Here is a 7,397-nt window from a genome sequence, read left to right as displayed (position 1 = left end):
ATTTCTGAAGGCTATATCAGTCACTAGTAGTCGATGTTGAGTCACAACTGCCTCCCCAGGTATGACTTTGCAGTCCTTCCACCAACGTCGGTCTCCTCGCCTCATCAAAAGGTAGTCAATTTGCGTGTCGCGTCCGCCACTGCTAAAAGTGATTAAATGAGAATCTCGTTTCCTAAAAAAAGAATTTATAATACCTAGGTCATGTGCCACCGCAAACTCTAGAAGATCTGTTCCGGTCTCATTCCTATCACCAAAACCGAAACCCCCATGTACGGCTTGAAAACCATCGTTAGCCCTTACCAATGTGTCCATTAAAATCACCTCCTATGCAAATCCTCTCCCCCCTAGGTATGCCCCCTACCACTGCGTCTAGGCAATCCCAAAATTCTCTCTTTTCCTGATCCCCTAGGCCTACATGAGGCGCGTAGGCGGAGACTACTGCCACTACTTCCTCTCCTAGTACTAATTTCAACACCATAATCTGTCATTATGTCTTATCACCTCCACCACACTAGTGTGTATTTCCTTAGCCACTAGAAACCCCACTCCATTCCTAGCTCCATCAGACCCCGAGTACCACAACTTATACCCATTACACTCAGCCCCTCTATGTCCTTTCCACTTAGTCTCCTGGAGGCATGCTATCTGAACCCTACGTCTTTTAAGCACATCTACCATTCTAACAACTTACCATTTAATGTTCCTACATTCCAAGAAGCCAAACGCAATATACGCTCCCTATCTTTACTCTTTCCTACACCCCTCGATTCAGGACATGGTCTCAGGTAATAGTCATGGTTCCTACGCTCTATGGTTGCAACTAATCACACAAACACAAGCAATAGAACACCAAATCAATAATAATAATAATAATAGTAGTAACAAAAACTAATAATAATAATAATAGACACACGGCACACAGTAACAGATAAATTGGACTGACTACTCTAGCAGCATCAAGGCCTATTGCCAACAAAAATAAAAGATATGAAACGATCTCACCGGGATTTTAGCAAGTCACCAATATTGAAACCGGGACGAGACACCGTGAGCTAACGAGAATAAGCTAGAAACGTGACACAATCTACAACCCTTGAGTTTCGGCTGCGGCGGCGTTGAGCGGCGGCGACGGCGGAGCTCCGGCGACGTGTTACGGTGGCGGCAGAGGGTGAATCAGCTAAGATCCTTCAATGATAACACCTCGCAGCAACCCAGCAACCTCCACAGAGCCTTAATCGTTTTTCCGGCGGCGGCAAAAGACGACGGCGGCGGCGGCAGTTAACAACAGTAGCCGGAAACAACAGTACAGCGAGAATAATGAGCTGCGGTGGTGTTATGGACGTGTTGGAGAGCTCCGGTAAGGGTTAATAGGGCTGTTGTTACCGGATCTTGAAGAAGGAGCTTCGTATCGTCAGTGGCCGGAATTGGGGTTAATTTCCAAATTCAAAACCCGGCTGCGCGTTCGATGAACCCTAGCTAGTCGGTGGTGTCCGTTGTCACTCTCTCCCTCTTCCTCTGTTGCACGGGTAGCGGTTAGTAATTAGGGTTACGAACAGAAGCAGCGGTGAGATGAAGCCGTGAAGATTTCAAAATAACAAGACTAGCAGCGGTGAGATGAAGCCGCGGTGAGATGAAGCCGTGATGTGATTGAAAGGAACCCTAGCAGCGGTGAGATGAAGCCGCGGTGAGATGAGATGAGATGAAGCGATGAGATGAAGCCGCGGTGAGATGAAGCCGCGGTGAGATGAAGCGGTGAGATGAAGCCGCGGTGAGATGAGATGAAGCGGTGAGATGAAGCCGCGGTGAGACGTAAGCCGTGATGTTTACGACACCGTTTCAAGGATATGAGCATGAGCATGAGCATGAGCATGAGCATGATAACATAATATCCACGTGTCACGTATCTTCCTCGCCGGCTTAAATGTCTCTGATTGTGACGGCGACGAAGCTCGCCGGAGTTCTAGCAGGTATCACCGTGGCTGCCAACGCCGTATCCTTCTCCCGTTACCGGAATAGAAACCTGGCTCCGTTTGACTCTCCGATCGATGACACTCTCGCACTCTTCAACGTCAATTCCGACTCTGATGACGGTACCTTTCACTTGCACTCTGATAATACTATTCTTTTTTTGGGTTATTTACAACAGGGTCGGGCCCTGAAATTCTGGTGGGTCTAACCCGGTTTATGTAAAAAGAAATGGTCAACCCCGACCCGGACCCGTTTGTTGGTATTCTTGGGTCCCGACCCTTTTGTAAATAACCGGGTTTATGCGATGATCGATATTGTTTTTGAGTGTTGAATTTATGAGATTGTTGTTTTGAAAGTGATTTGTGTATTGTTACAATCAGTCAGTCAACATTGTTGTTGACCTATGCTGCTTGCTTGCTTGCTGTTATTGAAACTTGTGCTGATTTAGGAAGTAGTAATAAATAAATGACACATGTCTATTTACTGGTTTTAGTTATGCTAAGTGTTCTGCCCTGTTATTGAGCTTAGTTAATTGAAATAAACTTACATACCATATTCTTAGTGACCAGACACAACTAGTTGATTATTTGCTCATGGCTCATGACATGATTTAATATAGAAGAACACGAAGATTTCTTTTTCGGGTTAGCAACAGCACCAGCGCATGTTGAAGACAGGCTAAATGATGCATGGCTTCAGTTTGCACAAGATGATAAACAAGATTCAACCGCAGAGAATAATAAACCGACAGATGCAATAATGGCTTCTGCAGCTGGTGACGCTGGATCTCAGCAAGCTCATACACCAGTAAAGAAAAAGAAAACTCTTAGGGTTGCAATGGAAGCCAAAATTAGAGGCCTTGTCAAATATATTGAAGAAGAAGTATCCACTAGTGAAGAAGAACCACATAATGTAGCTGCTTGGCACAATGTTCCAAATCCGTAAGCCTTATAAAAACTTGCATCGGTTAGCTTTCGTTACATAAGTAACTAATTCATCACATTATATGGCTTTTAGGGAGGAAAGGTTAAGGTTTTGGTCTGATCCTGATACGGAATTAAAGTTGCTAGAGATACTGGTGTTAAGGTCTTCAGAATGGGGATCGATTGGACCAGAATTATGCCAAAGGAACCACTCAATGGCCTTAAAGATTCAGTAAGCAGTATTATATGTTTTGTTTAGATGATTGTAGCCACAATGTACTGGTGGAAACTTTGACTTACTTGCATCATCATCATCATCATCATCATCAATAGCAATGCTATGGTATGTTCTGAGGAGGGTAAGATGTAGACAGCCTTACCTCTATCCCATAGGGATAGAGAGGCTGCTTCCGGTGAGACCCCTGGCTCGATAGTAGTTTTGCATCAAGCTTGGACATAAGGCACATAGCACTCAATCATCGGGACACCGGCTGATTGGTGCATGTGCCCTTGTCTTTCGGCTATCAACGCCACCACATGATGCCTGATTAACCTTCCGCCACTTTTAACGTTATTTTCACGAGATTAGTAAAATAACGTCAAAATTAGTGCAATTTTTATTTTTGCCCACCCGAGGGTTCACACCTATATACATTATATGCGCACACCGCAAGCAGGTATGATAGTTAATTTGGGTTAGTTTTTGTCCAAATGAAAACTATTTGGCTAAAAAGGGTAACGGGTTGAACAAGTGAAATGGGTTAATAGTCACACGAAGTGTATTATTAATGCATGAAACCTCATAAATTTATAGGATTTAGATTATTATACTGATAGTTTTGTTTTGTAATCGATGGGAATGCTATGTTTTCTATAAAAATGGACAAAAGTGTTTATGGGTCAGCCTGACTGGACCTGATCTGTACTAGTTTTAAAGGGCATTTTAGTCATTTAACACTATTCAACTAGCCTCTTATCTACGTCTAGGACTATTTATGTTTTGTTTACAGGTCAACCTGATCTGTATTAATTGTAAAGGGCAGCTTAGTCATTTTACACCCATTTAACAAAAAACTAACCTCCATCCATGTCAAGGACTGTCTATGTTACGTTTACAGCTCAACCTGACCCAACCTGACATTTTAGTCAGTTTACACCCATTTAACAGAAAAAATTAACCTCCATTCATGTCATGAACCATTTATGTTATGTTTATGCGTTAGTTCATCCGTGTAATTTTTTCATCTATTTTCTCTTTCTCTTTTGTTTTCCCGAGTTGAATTGGTATTTGTAAGATTAACTATGCAGCACTAGAGCGGTACAGATGGATCATCAGCAGAGTTCAACATTATAATATGAAGGTCATGTTGACTTTGTTCCATCACTCGCTTCCTCCGTGGCTGGTGATTATGGAGGATGGAAGTTAGAGAAAACAGTTAACTACTTCATGGACTTTACTAGGTTATGTTTACGGTTTACTTCACACACAAACATTAAACATTATTAAATTAGGATTTTGTCTGATGTGTTATTGGAAAACATGCTGCAGGGTGGTGGTTGACAACTTATTTGAGCTTGTTGACTATTGGATCACATTTAACGAGCCTCATGTTTTCTGTATGTTGACTTACTGTGCTGGTGCTTGGCCCGGTGGTCATCCTGACATGCTGGAGGCTGCTACTTCTGCTCTACCGACTGGTGTTTATAATCAAACGATGCATTGGATTGCTGTTGCGCACTCGCAGGCATATTATTATATACATGAACAAAGGTTATCTGTTAAAACTATAATCATTTAATTTATATTGCATTGTACATGTAACACAACTGTGTGTTTAATATTGGTTAGCAGTGTATTGTTAAGCCCAATAGTGGGAGTGGCCCACCATGTATCTTTCATGCGCCCGTATGGCCTCTTTGATGTTGCTGCTGTTTCACTGGCTAACTCTTTGAGTCTTTTCCCATTTATGGATGATAATCTCATAAAATGGACTTCATAGGAATAAATTACTATGGTCAGGTATATTTGTTATATTCTTTTTCATATTTAACTGTATTTTCTTTATTCTTTTTAAATAATTAGATTGTATGTTGATACCTTAGTGCACTATTTAATCCCCTGCCTATTCACTTATTTTGTAAAATGGAAAAATGCTATGATTAGCAACATGTATTTATAGTTTCCTTAATTGTTATGATTTTACCTGAGAAAGGTAGAAAAATCATGAAGGTTGGGGTGTTCATCGGTTCGGATATTGGTTTAATTTGATTCGAATATGATTAAAAAAAATTATCTTGCGCCAACTGAAAACTGAATCAATCAGAATTTGAAATGTGTCTGACCGAACTACATTCAACAGATTAAACCGATTTACTCGGTTTATTCAGTTCGGTTATTCGATTTCGGTTCAGTTATCAGAACAAGCAAGATTTGTGGAACCGAATTCATAATTAGGTTCGGTTTTTTCCGGTCACGGATACGGTTCGGTTTACGACTTTTTTCCAAAGTAGTCATTTTTATACCTGCATTACCATGTCAGTAGCAAATCACTTGTTTAGCCAGAAACTGAGTGTCGCGTAGTTACTTTTAATCACGTATCAAACTTTTTCCCATCAATCATGCCTTAATATAGCATGATACGCAACACCATATCGCGTATGTATTGCCATTAGCATATAAAGTGAAATATTTTGGGTTCAGGCAAGTAAAGTAGATAGGCGACCAATGATTCACGTTTCTCATGACTATATTAACGAAACTGTTCTGACATAACTATAAATATAAAGGTATAAGTCACTCAAATAAAATGGCTACTTTCATAATTTTCTCATAAAACTATATTGCTACTTATATCAATTTGTGTGTTTTAATTCAAATTCTATGAGTGAAAACTGAAATGATGCAACTTTTATTTGTTTTTTTTTTCTACAGGAAGTAATATGTGGTGCAGGACTAAAGTTAGTTGAAAACGATGAATATAGTGAATCTGGACGTGGAGTATACCCAGACGGCTTGTTTCGTGTTCTGTTACACTACCACGAAAGATACAAACATCTTAAACTTCCTTTTATCATCACTGAAAACGGTGTATCCGATGAAACAGATTTGATACGAAGACCATACATTTTAGAGCATCTACTTGCAATTTATGGAGCCATGATGATGGTATGTATGTATGTTATAATTCTGCATTAAATGACACAAAAAAGGTCAAAGTTTGACTTTCTTGGTAACTTGGATGTTAACCATGCAGGGTGTTCGAGTGCTCGGGTACTTGTTTTGGACCATATCTGACAATTGGGAGTGGGCTGATGGTTATGGGCCCAAGTTTGGGCTTGTGGCCGTTGACCGTTTTAATGATATTGCACGGGTCCCACGTCCCTCGTACCATCTGTTCTCAAAGGCAAAATCCTGTCATTAAAATTTCTTATCTGTTCTGTCTTCTATTTTATATATATCATTTTAATTACTTGGATGTTATCTTGAATATATATCAGATAGTTACTTCTGGTAAAATTTCACGGGAAGATAGAAACAAAGCATGGCATGAACTTCAAAAAGCCGCCCGAGAGAAGAAAACAAGACCTTTTTACCGTGCAGTAAACAAACACGGGTTAATGTATGCAGGTAATCAATGCTCACTTCTCTTTCTTCAAAACAAATTAATATTAAAATGAACGTACAATATCATTACACTTTTACATAATCATAGTTAAACAAACTTTAATATATCAAAATCATTAGACATGTTTCATGTATTTTCAACAAGTTTAGGGACTTTAATATATTAAAGTTAGGTTTGAGTGATTTTTTCGTGGAAAATAAATAAGTATGCTGGTTTTTTATAGCATTAACTGTAAATAAAAATATTGGATAATGTATGCAATTTGGCGAGCATATGTTGAACGCAGACCTTGATTTGTATTGGAGTTGAATATTTGAATGTATGTATTTACAGGAGGCCTTGATGAACCAATTTGGCGAGCATATATAGAACGGGATTGGCGGTTTGGACATTCCGAGATGGAAGGATTACAAGACCCGGTTAGCCGATTTTAAAGATTTATTACCCGACCTCTTCCCCTCAGGAGGAGGAAAGGTGAAGATTTGGAGGATTACAATGAACTAGCTTATGCAAACTGAAGAAAACATACTTTGACTATTTGACCACTATATGTCCATACTCGGTTATTCATAGAGTTATGAAGAAGTGATTAGTTTAAAACTTTTGTAATTTTTTGATAACACATAAAACAGTACCTTATATAATAACATTTTGAGATCATAGTCCCAATCGCAGTCGTTCACGCTTCTGTTCCTATTCTCGTTTGTCCTAATCACAGCAGCATTATAAACCTTGTCTAGAACAGTTTTGATCTGTCTACTTTTGACAAAATAAAAATAAAAATCCTTGATCTATAATTAACTCTTGTAGAATGGTGAAAAATGAAAATCTCCTAACCCAGGTCTTTGGATTAATCCTTTTATATGTTATGGACTAGTGA

At 39.5% G+C, this 7,397-nt stretch overlaps 1 pseudogene across 1 annotated transcript; it reads left to right on the top strand.

Annotated features, from left to right (window-relative positions):
- The first annotated feature begins 1,880 nt into the window (after window positions 1-1,880).
- On the top strand, window positions 1,881-7,097 carry LOC143608089 (beta-glucosidase-like SFR2, chloroplastic; annotated as a pseudogene). Its single transcript, XR_013149138.1, has 10 exons — window positions 1,881-2,090; window positions 2,588-2,909; window positions 2,986-3,123; window positions 4,187-4,352; window positions 4,441-4,662; window positions 4,744-4,911; window positions 5,824-6,057; window positions 6,146-6,295; window positions 6,390-6,519; window positions 6,851-7,097. The product of XR_013149138.1 is annotated as a beta-glucosidase-like SFR2, chloroplastic (transcript).
- The last annotated feature ends 300 nt before the right edge of the window (window positions 7,098-7,397 follow it).

This window comes from Bidens hawaiensis, unplaced genomic scaffold, assembly GCF_021521415.1.
Source record: "Bidens hawaiensis isolate Kalapana, Puna unplaced genomic scaffold, B.hawaiensis_p1.1 tig00096951_1, whole genome shotgun sequence".
Taxonomy (NCBI): Eukaryota; Viridiplantae; Streptophyta; class Magnoliopsida; order Asterales; family Asteraceae; genus Bidens; species Bidens hawaiensis.
The sequence above is the reverse complement of the archived record's forward strand: the minus strand, read 5'-3'. Positions and strand labels throughout refer to the sequence as shown.